General features: G+C 47.1%; 1 long non-coding RNA gene across 1 annotated transcript; it reads right to left on the bottom strand.

Moving 5' to 3' along the window:
* Positions 1–14: 14 nt before the first annotated feature.
* LOC120095283 (uncharacterized) lies at positions 15–12198 on the bottom strand. The gene is given in 2 exon segments (NR_176821.1): positions 15–1996; positions 11588–12198. It is a non-coding gene; the product is annotated as an uncharacterized LOC120095283 (long non-coding RNA).
* Between the last annotated feature and the right edge of the window lie 12643 nt (positions 12199–24841).

Below are 24841 nucleotides of genomic sequence, written 5' to 3'. Positions count from 1 at the left end.
TTGTTTTTTTTTTCTTTTTTCCTTCTACAATTTCGTGGAATCCGGATTTGTTCTACCAGGGCACTGCAGCAAAACTAAAAGAAAAAAAAATAATCCCTTTCTCCGGGGACTCCAGTGAACCGGAAGCCATGGTAGTGACTTCTTAGGCTCTTTGTGTACTCGAAGTACATGTTTAGGTGATTTAGGGGGACAGCAAAGGGATTCCATGGACCCCAACTATTCATTAGCAAACACACCAAAGCTTCAGGTCTAAAATACACTCGAAAAGCTGAGAAAATCTCTGGCTCAGCTCAGGTACTGGGCTGAGGCTCAGCTGCAGGCCCAGGAGAGGTACCCTGTCCCTCAGACACACAGGTGCAGCCCTAACGTAGCCAACGCATCCTTCCCGCCAGGAAATGCTGCCAAGGCTCCCTCCTCTGGAGATTAAAAAAAAATATAGATTTTTTTAATGGCCTCAGAAAATACTAAGCTGTCTCCAGTCATTAAAAAGAAAAGGGGGGGTGAGTTGGCAGCCCCGTTCTGCCGGATGATTGGCGAGGGGTGAGCAGTAGTGTGGTGGTCCACCCTGTGGGAGCTCCCTGGCACTCCGAGGGAAAAGCACCTGGGACAGGAAGTACTTTCTGGAATATTTCTTTTCTGGAATGACACGAGGAAGCCCCTCCAGCTCTGCTTGTCATGTAACCCTACTATGTGCTCCCTTCTTCTGGTCCTCATCATTCTCCACTTCTATTGAAAACACTTTGGCAACAGACAGCTGTGTCACCTTCTATTAGCATTTCCCTCTAGAAGACAGAGGAGAGGGAGGAGGAAGAACAGAGCGGCCAATGGTCCTCAGCTACTCAGAATTATTATTTTTCTATCTCCAATAGAGCTGCCTGGTCAGGGACAGCTAATGGCTCAGGATCAGTGTGCTGGCTCCCAGCCCACTGCTGGGCTGGTTTTGGTAGCTCCATGACTGGAGAGAGGGGCGCTTGCTTTGAGAACCGGAAAAGGCTACAGCATCTTTAGCTCAGCAAACTTGGCTGCCTCCACATTCTCCTGCATTTTCGGAGGTTCTGCAGCTTTCCCTACTCTCAAGCTCCAGGACTCAGGCTACTGATCTCAGTCTCAAAAAGAAGCCTGCGTGGACTTTAAGGACACCTCAAACCTGTTTGTCAGGTGCCCAACTGTTTCCTTCCAAGCTCATCCCTATCTCAAAAAATCATCTTTCAAGTGCTCAGCACAGACTACTCTGGGCAGGACTACTGGTGTCTTCAAGTACCCCCTTGACTATTGATGGGACACCAGGGGGTTACTCAGTAAGTAAAGACTAATTGGGCAAGTTTTTCTATCACCACCACCCCCCAGATGTTTTCCAAATTCTTTCCCAAAACATGTCCATCTCCAAATTATTTAGAAATCCTATAACCAAGCTATAAGAGAAAAGGATAACTTTTCTATATCCCCCCCTTTCTTCTTGAAGTTAAAGCATATTCTTGGCACGAACGGGAGAACGAGGTAAGGCTTAGCAATCTGGGTGGGGAGACGAAGCAGTGCAGACATAGACACAGAATCTAATATCATTAAAAGAAGCTGGCATGTTGAGACTCTTGTTCCACGTAGTAGTCAGAGTCACAAGAACAAATATTTCTTTGAAATCCCTGGTCTCTCTCTCTCTCTTCCTGTGGTTCATTATAAAGCAGAGAGGAGGCAGTTATCTGATAAGTCAACGGTCACAGAAGCCAAGTCCCTGACCCTTGCGAGGAGGAATTTTGTTTTGTTTTGTAAGTCTGACACTGTGACTTGGACGAGCTGCTGCTCTGTTGTCAGTGAGCGAGACCAAGGACGCGACCGACCTCTAGGCGGCGCCCTGGCGTTGAATCCGCACGCAGCCAGATCCTCTCGGAAGCTCTGCGTCCAAGGCAGGGGGATGAAGAGACAGGTTCCTGCGGACGGACGGACGCAATGGGTCTGGTTGGCTTGGAGCTGGCCGCCAGCGCGTCGCCTTTGGCGCCCTCTGCCAAGCAAGAGAAACAAGATTAAAGAGTGCTGGCTGGGAACGGATTGGACAGCTAAGGAAGGCTCCACCAGCCCCCACCGCTTCTGGGGAGCCTTCCAAAGCGGAATCTCCTTTGATCTCCTCTGCAGCCCGCTGCAGCACAGGGCCAGCATCTTTAACTCCCTCCTTCAACTAGAAAACGAAGTCTCCGAGGTCTTAAAAAAAATCAAGGAGTTAGCCCAAGGTCTGAGCAAATATTAAGAATAATTGAGCAGTGCTGGAAAAACGTGCTCTCTATTCCAAAGTGAATGTTCTACTCCAAATAGCCACCATTCACGCCAACAAACGTGGTGACTTTCTTTTAGCATGCTTCATTCAGGAACGACAACCTTTAGAGACAGTTTTTGTTGCAAACTTGGGGTTTCCTGGATTTTAGGTTTGGCACAACCCACAAGAACATTAGAAGCGAAGCTGGGAGTCAGAGCCAAGAATTTGCCAGGAAATGGCAAATTCATTATGTTCCTAGCTGAGTGAGACTGGATCAGAGTTTTAGGCCTTCGAAAGCCCAAAAGAGAAAGACACATTGGACAAGGAAGTGAAGTTTTAAAACCTTGTGAAATTAAGAGAAGGTGTTCCATGAGTGAACGTTTCATACACTCCAAAACCAGAGGGCATTCTCAACCAGAACCGATAATTGTATTAAGTTCTAGGGGAGCAAGGAGAGACTTTATGTGGAACTTTAGCCCTCTGAGCCTGAGCCCAGAGCCTTTCAGGACCTGAGAAAAGTGTACAGAAGAAATGAAACCCTCTATTTTCCTTTCTGGGTGACAGAGGAGTCATTTTTCTGGAACCATCTGCCTAAGTTATTTCTAAGGCAGAGACCAGAGAATCCCAGCACAGAGGGAAGGACAGAGAGGAGTGAGGGAGTCCTTGGCCAGGCAGCAGAAAGCCAACTATGGGACAGACTGTGGTACAGTGCCTGCCGGGGTCTTTGGTCCCAGGGGACGCACATTTCCCAGCCGGGCACCAGCTCTCACGGACGCCTAATTACCCAGCACACATCTGGAGCAGCTGCGCCCCACCCGGCCCCAAGCACATTATTTCCCTCCAAACTCTACTTTCATTCCCAAGGCTGAGTCATAAAAGACTCTAGAGGCAGAATAAAGTCGGGTCTGTGTGTGTCAGCATTCCTGTGTGTGAGTGTGTGAGTGCGCGCGCGTCCACGTGCAGCGTCTGGCGTCTGTGCGGCTCACTGTGATTGCCCAATAGATTCGCAAAAGTTAGGGGGGAAATGGAGCGACATCAGGCGAATTCAACTGCGAACATACTGTGGGCCTCATTATCCGCCCATTTCAAGGGAAAGCATTTGGGTCTTGGAATTAGCCAGTTAATTGCCTCCCTTCTTTGTTCATTTCAGGGCAGGGAAAACTATCCGCCTTCTAGTAAAACATTCTATATTTAAAAACTTTAAGATATTTTCATCCCCAGTTTTATTTCCATCCTGTTATATCTTAAAACATTAGCATTTGTCAGAGTTGTGCGCGCGTGCTCTCTCTCACTCTCTCTCTGTCTCTCTCTCTGTCTCTGTCTCTCTCTCTCTCTCATAAACACACACACACACACACACACACACACACACACACACACTCCCCGATTGAAAAAAAATATCTTCCTTTACACATCTGCCCCTCCCCCCCAAAAAAGCTGGATGTCTTAGATCTAAGGGTTGCTATAGTAATTCATGGACTGTGTGCCTAGAATTAAGTATGATGCCTGCAGGACAGAGAACATTTAGTAAGTATTGATAGTAAGGAAGACAGAGAGAGGAGGAGGAGGAAAAGGGAGGAGGAGGAAGAGGGAGGAGGAGGAAGAGGGAGGAGGAGGGAGGAGGAGGAGGGAGGAGGAGGAGGGAGGAGGAAGAGGGAGGAGGAGGAGGGAGGAGGAGGAGGGAGGAGGAGGAAGTCCCCTTTGTTCTCAGAGAACCAGTCTAGGTTGGAGGGCAGAAAGCCTGTAAGTGTGTAATGTATTCTTTTGACTTAGAGCGGTGTCCATAAAAGCGAGGCCCTTTGAACCTCTTAGCCTGTAAACTCTCTCTTCAATAAGGAACAGCGAATTGGGGCAATTATCTGGCTCATTTCAGGTTCAAACTCCCCATAGCCTGAAGTTTCTGGATCTCACGGGGTGGGCGGGGGAGGGGGGTCCTGCAGAGCAGTTGCATAAGGGCTTACAGGTGAGCCCTTTGCCTTGGCTCAGGTGAGCAGGGTCCTGCCATAGGAAGTGAACAGGAAAAAAAATAGGAGAGTGGATGGCTGAAGTGAAACAGGGCGTGAGAGAAATGACTGAAAGAATTGGGTCTTGCACCTGCCAGGAAACCCTCCAAATAGATGAAGACTTTTGCCTGGTGGGGACTTTTTAATTCCACATTGGAGGAACATTTCCTGAGCTCCTCCCACGTGCCCAGCACTGGGCTGAATTCTGGGCCTCCAGTGGGAGCCACGCTCCACCAACTTGGCAGTGCTGACTTGGCAACCAGTGAGAGGTCTTGGCTCCTAGAAACAAGTCTAGGGAAGTGTGAAAGGGGACAACCCTGCTGGGTATGAACTTCTGGCCAATCACCCCGTGTCCTTTTCAGGGCCTGAGCAATGGCACAGAGGAGGAGACGGAGGGTCTGGGGCACCCCCTCCCATTGTCTGACAGAAAGAGGCCAACTCCACGGTGGGGATGTCCTTTGAGGGTAGGGTGGGGCAAGGAGGGTTGAAAAGATGACTAGAGGCTCTGACCCTCAGTCGGAAGTTCTTGAAAACACCAATTAGCTTCCTTTAATTAGTAAAGTAGGGAGTAAATGGGTATATATTTCTTCTGCTCTGATTAAAAACATTTAGGTCAGGTTGTCACAGTCTCGATTATTCAGCTTAAGCTGTCCCAGGCAGAAAATTGTTTATTTTTTTCCTTTTCATTTTCAGGCAGGGGTTTGAATACGATTAGCTAGCTAGCCATTGGTTTCTCACCACAGAACAGAGCTGTCAGGTCGGGCAGCTGAGAGGCTGGCAATTAACAATGGGTCAGGCAGGGTCTTACCTGCCCCAAGGTAATATACAGACAATGGAGAACAGCCAGGGAGGGCATGGGTTACCCACATAAGTGTGTCCAAAAAAGCATGGGATCTCCACACCATCGTTTGTTTGAACATAGTCCTGGGGAGTCTCAAGACCCTAAGGAGGCACAACTTTTTTTCTGGTGGGGCTCTGGGTGGGTTGAGTATAGGTGGGGAAGGACTTGAGGACAATTTTCCTAGCTAGAGGAGAGAGATACTCATTTTGATGCACTTGAAACAAATCACAACATAAGAAGGCATCAGGGAAAGTAGGGAGGTCCCCTAGGATTGCCAGAGGTTGCCTGTTCTTCATGTCTTGCAGATGGGATGATAAAGGTATTTAGAAGCAAGCTGGGGCTGTAGCCTCATGGCAGGGTGCTTGCCTAACATGCACGAGACTCTAAGTTCAATTTCCAGTATATATATATATTTCTTTAAACCCTTCTTCTTTTGATATTCCCCAACCTCAGTTCATAGCCTCAACCCCAGGCAGTTAGGGGCTCTGAGGGAACTTGATGGGTGGATCAATGAAGTGACACAGAAGAGCATGGCATTGCTGAAGATCCTTGTTTCCCAGTTCAGGTACCAGCTAGAGGGTAGTTTGGGAGAAAAGCCTTCCCTTTCCAGGAGTTCCCCTAGGGCTTTTGTTTGTTTGTTTGTTTTGTACCCAACAGGCTGCCTATGCTCACCCTCAATGGCAATTGGCCAGGCTGCTAGACCAAGGTCAACATTCTCCAGCAAAGCTTCCCAAGCTGCTTCAAGCTGCAGTTGCCTTGGTCCTGGAGAAGAAAGGCTGGCTTCCGCTGGGAGTCCAGACAAGGCTGGACTCAATGTTTTCTTTTTTTATTTTGTTTTGCTGTTTTCTCTCTCTCTCTCTCTCTCTCTCTCTCTCTCTCTCTCTCTCTCTCTCTCACACACACACACACACACACACACACACACACACACACACACAGATTCTGTGTAGCCCTGGCTGTCCTGGGACTCAGAGATCCCGATGGCTGGGGTTGGTTTTGTTTGTTTATTTGTTTGTTTGTTTTTCCCTCCAAGTCTCTCACTGTGTAGCTCCCCGCCTTTGAACTCACTCTGTTAGACCAGTCTGGGCTCTAACTTACAGAGAGATCCACCTGACTTTGTCTCCCAAATGCTGGGATTAAAGATATGGACCACTATGTCTAGCCCTGAGTATATTCCAAGGTGTCCTCGCAAACAAGCAACTGCAGGCCAAAGCCCAAGAAGTGAAGTCCACATAAACTGACCCGGATTTGGTTTCAGTGTTTTCCAGAGACTGGCTCCTTCCCTCCATCCAAACAGCTCTAAGCCTGGGAACTGAGTAGTCCTAAAACCTTCTGAAGCTATGGGATTTAATGAGTACTACATAAGTGGGGGTGAGGTGGAATAATTTTTTATCAGCTTTAAAGTATCAGTGAGAACCCCTAAATCGTTAAGAACCAGCCCCACTCCCCCCCCCCCCCGTATCCACAACTGTTCACATGCAAGCATCTAAAACTGAATCAGAGGGCAGTGAGACTGACTTGGAAAAGTCAACCAAGGGGTCGGCAATGCGTACCACAAAACCGTGTGGGTACTGTCCACCTAGCCTTCCCTAGAATATCCTGCATCTCGAACAGGTGAGGGAAGCTCTGGGACTGACGTAAAGCAACCCACCACACACTAGTTTTTGCACACTTGCCTCATGGTGGAGATGCAAAGTCTGAGGTCTTTGTGTCTGTAACCAAAGTTTTGTGGGGGTTTTCTCCGCCAGGACCCGAACCTTCTGTGGTAACTGCTTTGTCTTGAGCTGGTCCTCAGAACAAGTTTCTGAAACTATTTCTTCCCTGAGAGTGTTTTCCTCTTGAGGGTGTATTTCGGTCTGGGGGTGGATGTTCAGCTTCCACACTTTCGAGCTTGGTCTAAGGAGCTAAATTTGAGACCCTTGAACCTAACAGCCAGTATATGGCTGCTTCTTGTGGCCTCTGAGTTATTTTGGTCTGTGCACGTAGGCAGAGGTAGTAGTAGGTATTTAGTTCTAGATACCTAGAGGTAATAAAACGTTCCTGGAGAACCATCAGAGAAAGAGAAAATAAGGGGAAAACGCATCGCATTGCTGGACAAGAGCAGAGGTTGAACGCTATCGGCACGTGGAGTGACCAAAACCCGGATGCTGAGAAGGGCCCAGAGGCTCGTCTGCAGTTCCAATCTTTACTCCGAGGTTAATGACCTCATCAGCGCCCCCAAGTTCCAAACCGCCCCCATTACAGCTCGTCTGGCTTCTTAATGTTCTCTAATTAATTGGTCGGCTCCGGAGAATGGAAGTGTCTCTCTGCTAGGGACCTAGTGGGGTTTTGCAAGTGTCTGTTAATGGTGGCAAGGGAGGCGGCATCTGAAAGAAGAACCCCAGAGCTGGGAAACAGGGCTGAGGCCGGGGAGTTCGTAGCTCGAAGGGAAGCAAGTAAATTGTTTCTAGAGGTGGTGAAGTATTCCTCCCGTCAGAGATACAGAGATTCGCCCAGAGGATGCTCACTCGGTAAAAACAAGGAGGCAGCCCTGGTTTTCAAGACTGCTGAGTCATAAAGCTGTGGGGTTCCACTTGACACTAAATCAGAGTTTCTGGTCTGCATGGGGTCTGGACAGAGCCTCTCCAAACATTTGCATCTCCTCTGGTCCCCAGGGCCGGGACAGAGGTCGGTCTGCAGGCCCTTGGCATTGCAGTTTGAGGACAGCATCTGTGTAAATTGAGACCTCCCTCCACTCCTCCACTCCTCCACTCCTTCCCGAAGCCAACGCTAATTCCCAGCTCCACGCCGCTGGGGCTCTAGATTTCATCCGCTACGGCAGTAGCCAGCTCAGAGCACAGACCCAAGGTGCCCCAACCTTATTCCCGACTCTGCGACTTTGCGACTCTGCAGTTTATTGGCTTGGCCACCTCTCCGTCTAGCGGCCATCGGGTCCTGCCTCTCCGACCATCACCGCCACAGCCAGAGAGGTCAATAGATCGTCAATGGATCGCACGTAACCTAACCCTAAAGATGCCAAGCCCCATGTGCATGCCATGGGGGCTGGGGGTCCCTCATAGGCCTGCACTGGGCACGTGAGTTCATTATACCCCCTTGTTAGCAGGCAGGAGTCCGAGAAAGAGGAGGGGGGCACAGAGGCCCCTTTTCCCTTTGATAACTTAACTCCAGAGATACCTGGTCCCACCAGGAGCCAAGGAAGAAAAGAATTAAAAAGAGACTTCTCATCCTGAAGAAGTCCAGAAGAGAAAAAGTTGCTCTGGGACCTCTATTCCTCTGGCTTACCTTGGAGTCCAGAAGCCCGGTCTCTGGACCAAGGAGGGATGGGACTAAAAAAGAGATAAGAGCAGAAATCGAATGGCTCTCCCTTTTAACTGTCTTTAAAAAGTGAAGTATGTAACCGTTGACTTCTCTCTCCATGAAGGAGTTTCTGATCAGTCCTCAGCAAACACCCTGGCTACAAGTCCAGGTGTAACTTTCCTTTTGAGAGAGACTTTTTACAAGAAGACTTGAGGAGTTGGTGGCCTTCTGAAGCCCACTCTGGCTTGCACCTATTTTTCTGTGGTCATTACCATCTGATATATAGGCGTTTTCGACTAAAACCCCTTCTTTCTCCACTTCAGCTGAGTCTCAGACTTCAACAGGTGTCCGGAAGTGCTTCAAAAGAGGAGGAGGGGGGACAGGACAGGAGAGCGTAGCCAGGGGCTCTAAGCCAGTGACCAGTTGTGGGGGCACTTTGCTTTAATTATCCCAGCTAGGGAAGGGCTTTCCTCCCAATAACTGTGGGTAGAGAGAGGGAGGGAAGAGGGGAAAACAGGAAGTGGACTAACAATCACCACTTGACATCGTCTTGAGAAAGAAGACGTTTGGAATTCCAGACCCAAACTGCCTTCAGCAATTCGGAGAGGTGGCCTTAAACTGATGTTCAAGGAATCAGAAAGCCTCTGACATGGGATTTCATGATTTTAAAAAAAAGGGGGGGGGGTGGGGAGAGAAAGAGAAAAAGAAAACTTTTCGAAGAAAGTCTGGGTTGGAAGCAAGAAAAGGAGGCACAGGATGAGAAACCAGAGGTTTAAGCCCTGCTGTTTAGTTCCTTAGACTCCTCTGAAGCTCAAGTTGGCCCCTGCACATTGCCAAATTGAGTAGAAAGTTGCAGGGCAGCCGAAGAGACCTGCTTTCCCCCCATTGCTCCTGGGAGGTGTCTGTGCATGTAAGTAGATTACAGTGTGGATAGATAGTCTCCGATGCTTATGATTTATGGATCAGAGTGGGTTAGAGGGCGGAAACCATTGGAATGGCTAGTCAGGACAGGCATGTGCCCCCCACCCCGCCCTGGTCCAGAATCCTCCAGCCCTCCCTTTGGATGCCTTTCTCTGTCTGCCTGGATCTCGTGGCCAAACTATAGACTCCCTCTGGCTACCTGAATAACTACATTCTTTTTTTTTTTTTTTTGAAACCTGCCAAAAGCTATGATCCTTATTCCTCATGGGGAGGGGGCGCTGCTGGACCTTGAGAGAAGGTTGCAGAATCAAAGCGTCTAAGTCTGGGAGCACAGGGATGACTCGGATGCCAGTGGCATCTCTCTCTGGCTGCTGCCTGCATGGGTCACATATTTCTTCTTTTCCCTCTTTAATCCTTTTCACCAAACCAGGAAAGGCCATGAATTTTCAGTTTCTCTATATTTGGAGAGAAGCACACTAAATCTGGGAGCAAAGGAAAGATGGAGGGAAGAGAAAATCTGAGCAAGGGAGATTACCATAGATTATAACAAACTCCCGAATTCCAGAGTTCAGCAGCATTTGAAATCCAATGTTTTATTCTAAGGAGGAAAGTCTGATACTAGGTCCCATCCTCCCCATGTCCCTTATATAAGGCCAGTGTGTGTGTGTGTGTGTGTGTGTGTGTGTGTGTGTGTGTGTGTGTGTGTGTTGGAGTGCCAGTTCTAACTTAAGGAGAGTGCTGGGCTCTCCCTGAGAGTGAGAAGCCAAGAGCAATATAATTGGCAGTGAAGGAGGCTTGTTTGACCTCTGTTGGCTGCTTCTCTGGACTTGTAACCAAGTGCAAGAAGAGAAACATTGGTCCCAGGGTCCTAGGAAAATTTGGAAAGAATATTCTATCAGAGCCTCAGTCTCTCTTACTGAAAAGACTAGGCGCATCCAGAGGCAGGAACTTGACTCTGGGGAAGTCCAGATCCTCCAGTATGGGTCTCTTCAATTTTATTTCTTTTGGAAAGCCCAGACCGGGGCAGCATGCTCCCACATGTAGCTCATATGTGAACTACACTGAAGACTATCTTATTTGGGGAGAAGGGAGGCACACAGGTGAGCAATGCTACTTTTGTTATTAGCACAAACGTAATTGGGGGCATGTGACTGACTTTACGTCTCTGTGGCACGTTTGGGCAAACCCTCACTTTTACTCAATGATTAGTTTGAGACGGGCAGTTTGTTGTCTTGTGGAATTCCTAAACCTTCATGTTCAATGACTCCTCAGAGACTCCACAATATCCATGGGCGCGCAGCCTCTCTATGCTCACTCTACACTCACTCCCTACATCCCTTTTCAGACCTCGGGTGATTCTGGTATTGACTCCACAAACCATATCTATAGATTTCAATTCCCCCCTCTCCCGACCTTGTGCACACTCCCGGTAAACGACAGGCCCTTCTACAAAAACCGCACGCACACGCACATGCTGCAGCGTGAGTGAGTAAGATGGCGGCGCCTAGATCCCTCAGTCGGATGCATGCTCTTCACAGCAAGAGGCAACCCCGTGTCTCATCAAAACCTTCAATTCGGAGGGTAAGGGACCTAGGTTGTTGTTGTTTTTTTTTTTTTGTTTTGTTTTGTTTTGTTTTCACAGTCCCTCAAAGACTGAAAGAAGAACCCAGCATTCTTCCTCCATTCTTTCTCCATTCATTGGGGAGGGGGGAATCTACAGATCAGAGAGCACGCACGCACACGTTGGTTCTGCACCTCGGGGCTCCCCTCTGGACCCACACAATTTCAGAAAGAAGTGCTTCATTTTTGTCGGGGAAAGGAATGGTCATTTTTTTCTTTTCTAAGTAATCCCCACCAGGGAGGCCGTTTAGGGCAGATCACCTCTATCGCCTTAGGTCCTATTGGAGTCCAGGCTTGCGAGCAGGAAGAGCAGGAGAAGATGGAGATGCGGTGGGACAAGGAGAGGGGACCCTGGCCGCCGCCCCCCCTCCCCCCCCCCCCCGCACACTAGCATTGGAGTGGGATAGTTGAGCCAGAGAGACTGGGGGAAGGGGGGAATAACAGTTCGGCGCGTCCTTGGATTCTCAACCAGAAACCTAGGTCGGTCTGGAGCTCAAGGTTAAGCTGGTGGCCGCAATGCCGCTCTCGCTCCTCACCCTTGGTCCGTGATTGAAGCTCACGCCACCAGGTCACAAGGCCGCAGAGGGCCTCTGCACTCTCCGTCCTCCTCCGTGCAGTCCTACCCCGGAAGAGCTCGAGGGCGGGGACCATATCACCTACCTCTGGGGACCGCGCCGTCCTCCGAGAGTCTCCATAGGTTGCGGGATCCTGAGGTGTCTTGGGACCAAAGTAGCGGCCACCTGAGAGTCGGGCCCCGGGCCACCGCCTCCACCCTTTGAGGCCTCGTGAACAGTACGTGTCTGTAGAGGTGGCGCCGACGGCGCTCTGAGGACCTGGAGCATCCCGCTTCTCCGTGGCGCCGCCGGTGGGTGCGGGGCGCGGCCGCGTGGATCATCCCGGAGCCTCCTTCCCTGGAGCCGTCTCACCAGCCTACACCGCCTTGGGCGCCATCGGATCAATAGGTGGTGGGGAGGTGCCAAGGACAGGCCAGAGCCAGCAGGAAGACTCAGAGATGCCCAGGAGGGAGAAGACGTGTGTGTGTGTGTGTGTGTATGTGTGTGTGTGTGTGTGTGTGTGTGTGTGTGTGTGTGTGTGTGAGAGAGAGAGAGAGAGAGAGAGAGAGAGAGAGAGAGAGAGATTGAGAATATAACAGACAAAAGAGAAGTAGATTCAAGTTAGTTCCCGAAGAAATTGTCAAGTGCAGAAATAGACAGACAAAAGAAAACCGCAGAGTCGGGGACAGAAGGAAGTCTCAGGCGGGGCGGGCGTCTGAAGCCAGCGACAAGTTGTCCTTGGGAGTTGGGAATGTGAGAGGGAGGGGCGAGGCCCAAAGAGCCCAAGAACAGAAGAAAGCGTGCAGACCTTGGGCGGGAGGCGACCGATTCCCCTTTAGGACAGACTCAGAGAGTAGAACCCTCCTCCACCCCTCCCCCTCGGGCCTGTTGCAGCCCACCTCCAGCCAGCTCAACTTCCCGTGCTCCACGCAGACACAGCAGCACCAGGCTGGAGGCCGCCCTGGCCACCTGCCTACTTAATAAAATCACTTTGTTCCAGGGTCCTAAGTCAGTTTTTTCCCCCTCTCTTGAATAAACAGCATAAGTGGGTCCAGAAGAAACGACCTTGACCAAGGTCGAAGAGAGAGCCTGAAATTTTCACATACCAGACAAGCACCGAAGACTTCTTTGAGTGTTGGCCCTGTAATTCTGAACCTTTTAAATTTTTTGAAACTCAGCGGTGGCCCCAACTTGTCTGCATTTGGCCTGAGTCTCAGACTTCCAACTCCCAGCAGCCAGGGTGACAAGGAGACACCTCACCTTTCCCTGTTGCACAGTATCTTTCTTCCTTTCCTCCATTCCTCCCTCCCTCCCTCCTCCTCCCTTCTCCCTCCCCCTCCTCCTCTTCCTCCCCCCCCCCCTTTTCCTCTTTCTAGCTGAAGATGACCTCAGATCTTCCACAGATCTCAGACTCCCATCCTCAGTCATCATGGGACTCTAGGACTCAGCTCAGCCTCTTCCTGTCAGCCTTTGTCTAGAAGGCCAGTAAGGGTAGGTAAATCTTCCCTCTGTGTTCCAGGCCTAGCTCCACACTCTCTCCCCCATCCCTACTTCTTTACATGGGAGTCTCACATTGTAGCCCAGGTTGGCCTGACCTGAAAATAACTATGTAACCCACATTGAGCGAGAACTCCAGGAAATTCTTCCTCAGCAACCTCCATCCCGCCCCCCCCCCCACTGCTGGGATTAATTATGAACCACCACACCTAGCTCTCCTCTCTTTGAGCCTCAGTTTCTGCATTTGTAAAATGGGGACAGATTTTGCACTTATGGCCATCTTTTTCTATAACGATTTATTTACATTTATGTTATGTGCATTGGTGTTTTATCTGAGCACAGTTGGTGTAAGGGTGTCAGATCCCCTATAACTAGGGTTACAGACAGTCGTGAGCCACTACATGGGTGCTAGGAATTGAACCCAGGTCTTCTGGAAAAACCAGACAGTGCTCTTAACCACAGACCCATGTCCCCAGCCCTCGAATTTATGGCCATCTTCAATTGCTGAAGAAATGGCACATCAAAGAGGCAACTTATGACAAATTGGGGCTGGGTGTGTGTGGCTAAGTCATAGGGAATTTGCCTAGCATACATGTGGCCCTTGCTTGGTTCAATTTTTTAAAATATTTTTATTTATTTTAGTCATATGAGTACACTGTCACTTTCTTCAGACACACCAGAAGAGAGCATCAGATCCCATTACAGATGGTTATAAGCCACCATGTGGTTGCTAGGAATTGAACTCAGGACCTCTGGAAGAGCAGTCAGTGCTCTTAACCACTGAGCCATCTCTCCAGCCCCTTCAATTTTTTTTTAACATGCTTCCGTGACTCTGCCTACTTTTACCTTTTCTTTTCAATACTTTTCATTGCTATGCAGTTCACATACATTAAAGGACATTGTGCATGTCAGTGTGGTGGTGACCCAGGCTCAGATGCCTACCATCTACCAGAAGGTGCAGCCATGGTTCCTTCCAATCAGCAACCCACCAATTCAATATCTACCTTTCAAGTAAAGGTCATCCTGTCTTCCGCCATCTTCGATTAGTGTTGTCTGTCCTTGGACTTCGTAGAAATGAGGTCATGAGTTTGTATTCTCTTACGTTGGCTTCGTCTGCTCAGTATGGGAGGCGAGGCTTGTGCCCATGCTGTGGGCTACAGCAATTAAGCTCATTTTGCTGCTGTGCTGTATTCCGTTGTAAGACTACAACACCATGAATTTACCCATCAGGTCTTGATGGACTTTTGGGCTAGCCTCAGTTTTAGGCTATTATAAAAAAAAAAAAATCTGCTCTGAATAGTCTTGTCTCTGTGTGTTTGGGTTTTTGTTTTGTTTTTGAGATAGAGTTTCTCCGTGTAGCCTTGGCTGTCCTGGAACTCTCTCTGTAGACCAGACTGGCCTCAAATCACAGAGAACTGCCTGCCTCTGCCTCTTGAGTGCTCTTGTGTGCCACCGCTGCTTGGTAGTGTTTTAAAAATTATTTTGTGTGTTTGGGTGTTCAGCTTGCATAGATGTCTGTGCACTGTGAGCCTGCCTGGTGCCCACAGAGGTCATAAGAGGGCTTTAGATTCCCAGGATTGGAGTTATAGACTGTTTTGAACTACCCTATGGGTGCTAAGAACCAAACCCAGGTTCTCTGGAAGAGCGACCAATGCTCTTAACCCCTGCGCCATCTCTCCAGCCTCTACTCTGTCTATGTGTTTCGATGGGAACCCGCACTTAGAGATCAGAAGCAAAGGGCTGGGTTACAAGGCAGGGGTGTGCTCATCCTTGATAGTAACTCCCAGTTTTCTGAAGTTGTTGACCAAAATTGTTTTTAGTCACTCTAGTTCATTGGAGAGTTGTGGTAAAATGCAACAAAAATTGCCCCATGGGGGCTGAGGAGAAAGCTCATTTGGTAAAATACTTACTGCCCAAGCTTCGAGGACACGAGTTCAGACCCCTAGTGTCCCTGTAAAAAGCTCGGGCAGTTTGTGTCTATAATTCTAGCACTAGGGAGTCAGAGAGAGGCAAATCCCTAGGGCTCTCCGGCCAGTCAGTCTAGCAAAGTCAATGAGTAATTTAGGAAAGAGTTTAACATCAACTTCTGGCCTCCACCAATACACACACACATACACACACACACACACACACACACACACACAGAGAGAGAGACGGGGAGAGAGGGGGAGAGAGAGAGAATACACACACAAAAATTACTCTTTAAGGGGTTGGGGACTTAGCTCAGTGGTAGAGCGCTTGCCTAGCAAGCACAAGGCCCTGGGTTCGGTCCTCAGCTCCGAAAAAGAAAAAAAGACTTATTATAAAAATTACTCTTTTTTTAAATTTATTTTATTTATTATATATATAAGTACACCGTAGCTGTCTTCAGACACACCAGAAGAGGGCATCAGATCTCTTTACAGATGGTTGTGAGCCACCATGTGGTTGCTGGGAATTGAACTCATGACCTCTGGAAGAGCAGTCGGGTGCTCTTAACCACTGAGCCATCTCTCCAGCCCTAAAAATTACTCTTTAACTGTTTTTAAGATTCATTTAATTTTATGTGTATTAGTGTTTTACCTACATGTGTGTCACATGCACCCCTGATGTCCTCAGGTCATAAGAGAGCATTGGATACCCTGGAACTGGAGTTACAGATGGTTGTGAGCCACCATGTGGGTGCTGGGAATGAAACCCAGGTCCTCTGCAAGAGCAAGCTTTCTGAGCCATCTCTTCAGCCACAAGAAGTAATTTTGTTTTTACTTATATGTACATGCATGTGCGCGTGTGTGTGTATGTGTGTGTATGTGTGTGTATGAGTGTGTGTATGTGTGTGTATGTGAGGGTGTGTGTATATGTGTGTGTATGAGTGTGTGTATGTGTGTATGAGTGTGTGTATGTGTGTGTTTGTGTGTATTTGTGTGTATGAGTGTGTGTATGAGTGTGTGTATGTGTGTATGTGTGTGTATGAGTGTGTGTATATGTGTGTGAGCGTGCGCGCACACTCATGTGCATGTGTATGTGGAGTGTAGGTGCTCACATCGTCCTGAAGAGGATATTGGATTTCCTATAACCAGTTGTAAACTACCTGGTGTGGGTGTCGGGGATCAAACTTGGATCCTCTGAAAGAGCAGCAAACTTTCATAACCATGAGGCCAAGTCTCCATTCCTAAATGGTCTGGTTTTAATTGTCTAGTTCAGCATGTTAAGTACATTGGAATTCTTGTAGTCTCTAGAAGTCTTTCATCTGGCAAAACTGTGTGCTGGGACGTGGAGCTCCACACCAAGTTTGTGTGGTTCTGGAATTTAATTTTTCTAGTATAAGTACTTAATGCTGTAATGTTCCTGTACGTATCCACACATAGTGGTATGTTCAAGTATTAAATTTTACTCAGATCATATATGCTAGGCAAGTACTCTACAATCTAGGTTATATCCCCAGTCTCCCAAATCTTTTTGAAAAGATCAATAAAAATAGATAATTATTCTTAGGCAAAATGAACAGGACAGAGAGAAGGAATCCAAATTATCTTTAGTAAAAAACTGTTCACAGAGCCCGATGTCTGTGTGTATGAGTTCGTGTCATGTGCCTGCTTGGGGGGAGGCCAGAAGTCAATTTGGAGCATGTTTTTTGTTTGTTTGTTTGTGGTTTTTTTTTTGTTTTTAAGATAGAGCCTCTCATTGAACCTGAAGTCTGCTGATTTACCTAAACTGGCTGGCCAGCAAGCCCCAGGAATCCACCAGGGGTTCTGAACTCAGGTCTTTGTATTTGTGTGAGCCATCTCCCAGCCCTATGAATAGGTTTGTTGGAAGATACTATGTCTCAAAGCCACCTAAGAAGATATATATATTCAGAATATACCTAAGTCTATATAGAAATTAAATTTGTGGGCTGGAGAGATGGCTCAGTGGTTAAGAGCACTGACTGCTCTTCCAGAGGTCCTGAGTTCAATTCCCAGCAACCACATGGTGGCTCACAACCATCTGTTATGGGATCTGATGCCTTCTTCTGGTCTGTCTGAAGGCAGTGTGACAGTGTACTCACATACATACAATAAATAAATCTTAAAAAAAAAGAAATTAAATTTGTGTCAGAAACTTTCCCAAAGGGCAGCGGTTGCAAATCAGTCAGAGAGAGCTTGCCTTACATCATTTTAGAGAGATTCAAGATACTAGGAGGATACTCCCAAAAATTGCCTTCCACAAAGAAAATTAAAAAAAAAAGAAAATCAGTGGGGGATGCCAATAAATATCTTTTTCTTTCCAAAAAGCAAGATGAACTACCCCGTAAATATCTTGAAGACAGTGTCAGTCTTTTTTTTTGGTTCTTTTTTTTTTTTTTTTTTTTTCCGGAGCTGGGGACCGAACCCAGGGCCTTGCGCTTCCTAGGTAAGCGCTCTACCACTGAGCTAAATCCCCAGCCCCGACAGTGTCAGTCTTGAAGAAACTCCAGAAGCAATGCTTCTCGACTGAATTTGTAAGGGAGGAGAACATCATCTCGCTAGTAAGATGAGAAAATTGAAACGAAGCCAAAATTCCATATGAGTCCACACTTAGAAGCACAGATGCAAAAGTTCTAAATGAAGATTTCGGCCAACCAAATGCAGCGATGAGCTCAAAGGTTAACTGACCCATGAAGATCAGATAAGATTCGCCTTAGGAATTCAGGCTTGATGACCTGAATTCAAGTCTGGGACCCACGTGGTGGAGAAAGAAAGTCAGTTCCACTTGCAACTTGTCCTCTGATCTTCACAAGTGCCTCCTGTGGCATGTGTGCACTGCCCCCACCCCCACAAACAAATAGGTAACGGAATGGGATTTGGAATAGAATGTAGGGGCTGGAAAGATGGCTCAGTGGTTAAGAGCCCCGACAGCTCTTCCAGAGGTCCTGAGTTCAATTCCCAGCAACCACATGGTGGCTCACAACCATCTGTAAAGAGATCTGATGCCCTCTTCTGGTGTATCTGAAGACAGCTACAGTGTACTTATATATAATAAATGAATAAATCTTTAAAAAAAAAAGGAATAGAATGTAGAAATATTGCTAGAGGGACTTCAGTTAGCTCAGCAGTTAAGGGCTGCTCACATCTGTAACTCCAACCCTAGGAGATTTACAACCCTTTCTGACCTCCCAAGGCACCAGGCACGCATGTGATGCATAGACGCGTGTGCAGGCAAAACATTCATACACATAAAATAAAAAAATAAATCTGGAAAAAATATGGCTGGGGATTTAGCTCTGTTGGTAGAGTGCGCCACAAAATTGGGCATGGTGGCACACACCTGTAATCAACCCTAGCATTCAAGAGGTGGAGGCAGGAGGATCAGAATTTACTTGAGAGAGGGTTTCATGGAGCCCAGGCTACTCTCCAACCTAAGTAGCCCAAGCTACACCTTGATCCTGGTCTCCCTACCCATCACCCTCCTGGTTTACAGTCTGGTTTTATTTTTATTTGTCCCACACCACACACCACCACACCACACACACACAGTCCCCACCCCCACATACACACCCTCACACACACCACACCACTCCACCACACACACACACATACAGACACACACACCACACCACTCTACCACACACACACACACACCACACACACACAGACACACCACTCCACTCCACACACACACTCCACCAGACACACACACAGACACACCACACCACTCCACCACACACACACACACACACACACACACACAGACATACACAAACACACCACACAGGATCATGCATCCATCCTTTTTGGTACCCCCCACTTTTTCTTTTCTTTCTTGTTTTTCTCTTTCCTTTTTTCTGTTTCCCATTCACCTCACCATCCTCAGTTTACATGTGCCCTGATTAGCTTTCTATCAGCTGTAATAAACACCATGACTAAAAGTAACTTAGGTAGGAAAAGGGTCTATTTGGCTTAGACAGCCAGCTCACAGCCGTCATTGAAGGGAGCCAAGACAGGAACTCAAGCAGGATAGGAACCACGACATCTCTTGCTTTCTCATACAAGGAGCTTATACAAGAATCACCTGCCCAGGGACGGCATGGCCCACAGAGGGCTGGGACTTCCCACATCAATCATTAATCAAGAAAACGTCTCACAAAGGTGACCACAGGCCAATCTGATGGAGGAGGCATTTTCTCAATTCAAGTTCCCTCTTCCCTGGTGACCCCAGTGTGGGTCAAGTGGACAAAAATAAATAAATAAATAAACCAGCACAGCCTGACTTGTATAAAGGATGAGCTGAGAAGCCACCTATGCTGGTGTACAACATGGGAGAGTGACAGGCCATGAAGCTAGCAGTCCCTCGGGCTGGTCATCAGCTTCCAAAGGCCTGAAGCATTGCGCTGAGGTGGGAAGCCTGACAAGCTTGGCTTTCCCGCTGGCTAAGAGAAAAGATGTAGCGGACAGTGTTTACTTAGTGCTGTGAACTGAATGTAGCCCTCAGAAGTACCTGAGAAACCGCATCCTCAGTGGGAAGGACTATCTGGGGAAGAGAAGAAAAGGGAAATTAGGTTATTGTCACTCTGTATTTTAGTATCATTTCCTGCTCTGCTGTGTAGCAACTTTGGTCTTTGTTTTTTGAGACAAAGTTTCTCTGTGTAACCCCTGCTGTCCTGGAACTCACTCTGTAGACCAGGCTGGCCTCAAACTCAGATCTCCTGCCTCTTCCTTCCAGGGGATTAAAGGTGTATGCCACCATGGTCTGGCTGCGTCTCAATTTTTCAAAATTGTTTTTATTTTAGAATTATGAGTGTACATGACTGTGAGCCCATATGCATGCTGGTGCCTGCAGAATTCGGAAGAGAGCATTGGATCCCTTGAAGTTGTCTGTTGTGAGTCACCTGCTGGGCCCTTCACAATAAGCACTCTTTGTTGCTTTGTCTTTTATTATGTTGTGCTTTTTTTAATTAGTCTTTTTATTTACTTGCTATACATATGTGAGTACACTGTAGCTGTCTTCAGACACACCAGAAGAGGGTACTGGATCTCATTATAGGTGGTTGTGAGCTATGGTGTGGTTGCTGGGATTTGAACTCAGGACCTCTGGAAGAGCAGTCAGTACTCTCAACCACTGAGCCATCTCTCCAGCCCCTTGTTTTGCTTTTTTGAAGCAGGGTTTCTCTGTGTTGCCCTGATGTCCTGGAACTCACTCTGTAAACCAGGCTGGCCTCAAATACAAAGATCCCCCTGCCTCTGCCTCCCAAGTGCTAGGATTAAAGGTGTGAGCCACCATTGCCCCACTCAATAAGAACTTTTAACCACTGACCCATCTCTCCAGACCCTATATTTCAATATTGAAAATGCTAATGATCCACTGCATTATTTTAGTTTTATTTATTTATTTATTTATTTATTTATTTATTTATTTATTTATTGGCTAGTTTGAGCTCATCAATGAGCCAAAACTACCACTTTAGAACCTTGTATGTTTCTTTTTATTTCTTTCATTATAACCCTGGGAAGGCCCGTTCTCATTCTATACTTCAGGCTTTGAAATAAACCTGGTGGATTTACTCCGATTAAAAAAATTTCCCAAGTAGCCAGGAGAAATTTGATTAGTGCTGTCTTAGTCTCTCATCCTTGTTGTTCCCTCGACAAAAGAATTTATGACCATGGAAGTGGAATTCTACCTCTGCCTCTAACAGGCTTTCCCAACAACTGCCTCTCTTCTTTCTCCTCTCTCTCCTCCCGATCCTCTCCCTCCTCTCCCTCTCCCTCTCCCCTCTCCCCCACCCCTCCCACCTTCTCTTGATGTTTTGAGACAATGTCTCATCTTGTGTACTCCAGACTGGGCTCAAACTCAAGTCAAAGATATCCTTGAACCTCTGGTGTTGCTGCATTATTCTGTCTTGCAATTACAGACATGGAGTTTGTGCATGAACCCAAGTCTTTTTGCCTACTAAGTATTCTACCAACCTAGCCATATCTTTAGCCCAGATTCTTAATTTCTTTTTTTTTTTTTTTTGGTTCTTTTTTTTTTTTTTTTTCCGGAGCTGGGGACCGAACCCAGGGCCTTGGGCTTCCTAGGTAAGCGCTCTACCACTGAGCTAAATCCCCAGCCCCTCAGATTCTTAATTTCTAATATGTGTGTGTATGTGTGTGTGCACACACGCGCGTGCGTGTGCGTGTATGTATGTATGTGTGTGTGTATATATATATATATATATACACACACACAGCATATACATATACATATACATATGTTACATACATAGTTAATTATTCTCGTGAGTGAGCCATGCCATCCAGGTCAGGATCTGGTACATCGTAAGTGCTCAGAAATACTGGGAACTGTTATTTTTTTAAGCTTTCAATATTGTTTTGCAGCGGAGACCTGAAAGCAGTTTAACTCTAAGCTGGGCTAAGCTAAAGAACAAATTCTGTCAGGAATGTGGAACTTCAGGCTAGTTTTGTGTTTGCCGGCGTTACCACAGACAGACACTAGAGGGTGCTCGGCGCTCAGAAAGCCGTGCCAGCTCGCAGTCAAGGGATCTCGCCCCAGTGCTAGTTAGGAAATTTGTTTTGGATCAGATGAACTGCCACGTAGCTGCTGTTTTGGTCCAGAAACTGGAGTCCAGGGACAGCAGGTAGCAGAATGAGGTTTCTCGGGCAGAAAGGTGTGCTTCAGACTGTCCCTAAATTGCTTTCTGTTGGACTTGACCTAGAAGACCAGAGTAGGATCCAACACAGTGTCCAGTAAGCCCTTTTAAAACAAATGTGGAAAGGATCCCCCATGGGGACTCCTGAGAGATCCAGCCTCACAACAGCTCAGACGCCAATGTTTTACCTCGTCCTACTGCTTAGGAACTGGTGAAGTTGTTACTGGCCCCAGGTCATTTCATTAGGGAACGACAGAACAGATTTGGACTCAGATAACGTAGCTTCAAAGGATCCTTTTAAGTTTTCATGCTTAAAACAATAACAGCTCACAATGTAGAGAGTGCAAGATTCTCTCCTGTATTTATAGCTTGTTGATTCGTTGGAACCATTTAATTGCAATGCACATCTAGCACAAAGATTTCAATACCTAACGGTGGAGGGAATAATATAAGAAAAAAATCACATACTCCTGGTATTGAACGAAAAGAAAGAAGTTAGTGTTCAGGCTGAGATCTTCTAGCTGTTTGTTTGTCTGTTTGTCTGTTTGTTTTCAGACAGGGCCTCTCTTACTATGTAACCTTAGCTGTCCTGTAATTTACTATGTACACCAAGCTGGCCACAAACTCACAAGAGAGCTGCCTGCCTCTAGCTCTTTTTTTTTCCCCCCCGGAGCTGAGGACCGAACCCAGAGCCTTGTGCTTGCTTGGCAAGTGCACTATCACTGAGCTAAATCCCCAACCCCCGCCTCTAGCTCTTGAGTGCTGGGGTTGAAGATGTGTGCCACCACACTAGTCTTAGCTGCAGCCCTTTAAAAAAAAAGAAAAAGGATAAAGTTAGAGAGTTCACACAGGCCATTCCCAAACCATGCAGGAGACAAGGCACTGTAGTCCTGGTATCAGGATGCACACAGAGACACACGGAGTAGGACTGGGAGTCTGGGAATGAATCTAAGGTCTGTGGTCACAGTGTCAAAGCCATTCAATGAAGTTTTGTTTGTTTTCCCAACAAATGGTGCTGGGGGGTTGGGTCTTGAATATTCATATGAGAAAGAATGAATTTGGGTTCCATTCTCCCATCATTTGCAAGAGTGAACTCAAAATGGATCAGCGTTCTAAATGTAAGGAATAAAACTATGAAGCTCGGGGTTGGGGATTTAGCTCAGTGGTAGAGCGCTTGCCTAGCAAACTCAAGGCCCTGGGTTCGGTCCCCAGCTCTGAAAAAAAGAAAAAAAAAAAGGAAAAAAAAACTATGAAACTCTTAAAAGAGAACATAGACACAAACCTTCAGAGCCTTGAATTAGTCAATGGTTTCCTAGATACGCTGTCAAAAGCAAGCATCTGCAGGGAAGAATTCACCAGAACTTAAAGCATGTATGTCCAGGCACTTCTGTTACAGGGAACCTACCAGAGACAAGCACTCAGACAGGAGAGAGCCAACTGAAAGTCTTTATGACGGCTGATGGGGACCAAGCTCGAGTATTCAGGACCCAAGTAAGTATAGTGCCAAGTGTCCAGAGCAAGGGACTTTTTTTTTTTTTTTTTTTTTTGAAGGGAAAAAACAGATCCTGGGTTCTGGTCTGGCAGCTGTGGGGAGGGGGTCCTGTATAACAAGGTAAATTAACAGACGCTAAGGTCAGTTAACTGGGGCATCATGACCTTGGTTCCTAGAATAGAGGTGGGTAATTTTCCATGGGGCATCTCGTTGAGGAGAACAAATTCTAGTCGAGTCTAAAATGGCCTCAGCGGGCTGGAGAGATGGCTCAGCGGTTAAGAGCACCCGACTGCTCTTCCAGAGGTCATGAGTTCAATTCCCAGCAACCACATGGTGGCTCACAACCATCTGTAAAGAGATCTGATGCTCTCTTCTGGTGTGTCTGAAGACAGCTACAGTGTACTTATATATAATAAATGAATAAATAAATCTTTAAAATGGCCTCAGCAAGAATACAAAAATGGAGGAGTCTCTGCACAGGCGCCCTTCATCCAGCACAAGCTGGGCAAGGTGGTACATTTCACTGCAGAGGAGAGGCAGGAGGCCAATCAGAAAAAAAGGCAAGACCTTGTCACAAAAAAACCATAAACGTGTCACTCCTAGGTGTCCCAGAGAATGGAAACCTACAAGTGAGGACGCAGAGATCATTCAGTGGTTAAGAGCACTTGCTCCTCTTCCAGAGAAGTTTGGTTCCCAGCACTTGTGTGGGACAGCCTGCAACCTGCTCTAATTATAGCTCTGGCCTCCAACAGCTTCTGCACACTTGTGGCACACCCCTTTCACACACATAAATAACAGATTTAAATGAACCTTTTTAGAAGTTGTGTGTGAACGTTCATAGAGCTGGATTAACTACAATCTAGATAGGTGAACAACCCAAGTGCCTGTCAACTCAAAATGACTAGTGAGTAAACAAAAACATGACCTGTCCACACAATGGAGTATTACTCTGCTACAAAAAAGGAATGGAGGGGCGATGAGAGGGCTTAGTGGATAAAGGGACCTGCTGCCAAGGCAGATGATTTGATTTCCATCTCCAAGACTCACATGATGGAGGGTGAGATCCAGCTCCTGAAAATTGTCCTCTGATTTCTACATCTGCTGTGTGACATACACATGCCCTCTCCACAAATAAGTAGTTGATAAAAATTGTAAATTATCAAAACTAGTTTTTAAAAAGAATGGAGCTCCAATGCACACTATAATATGGATGAACCTTGAAAACATTGCGCTAAGAGAAAGAAGCCAGTCATGAATAGACATTTACAGCATGATTTTATTTCTGTCACACATCTAGTTAGACAAACCCACTGAGATGTATGGTTGACAGGGCTTGGGTAAGGGGTTACTGTACAATGCCTGCTAACAGGTGTGGGATTTCTTTTGGGATGGTGAGAATATTTGGGAATTAAATCTGGCTGTGTCGCACATGCCTTTAATCCCGGGACTTGGGAGACTAAAACAGAAGAATAGTGAGTTTCAAACCAGTCTAAGCTATACAGCATTCCAGTTGAAAAGCAAAACGGGAGCCAGGTGGTGGCGGTGGCTCACACCCTCAAAACCCGGCACTCCTGAGGCAGAGGCCAGCAGATCTCTGTGCGTTTGAAGCCAGTCAGGACCACAGAGCTAGTTTCAGGACAGCCACGGTGACTGTGAATTAAATCTCAATAAGAAAAAAAAAAGCAAGAAAGAAAATGTTGCTATTTTCCTCATCTCGAGCTCTCGGTTCTCTCGTGGCTGGGGAGATGGGTGTGTAAGTAAAGACTACAAAAGAGAAAGGGCTGAGC

This window comes from Rattus norvegicus, chromosome 10 (genome assembly GCF_021556685.1).
Source record: "Rattus norvegicus strain SHRSP/BbbUtx chromosome 10, alternate assembly SHRSP_T2T, whole genome shotgun sequence".
Classification (NCBI taxonomy): domain Eukaryota; kingdom Metazoa; phylum Chordata; class Mammalia; order Rodentia; family Muridae; genus Rattus; species Rattus norvegicus.
The sequence above is the reverse complement of the archived record's forward strand: the minus strand, read 5'-3'. Positions and strand labels throughout refer to the sequence as shown.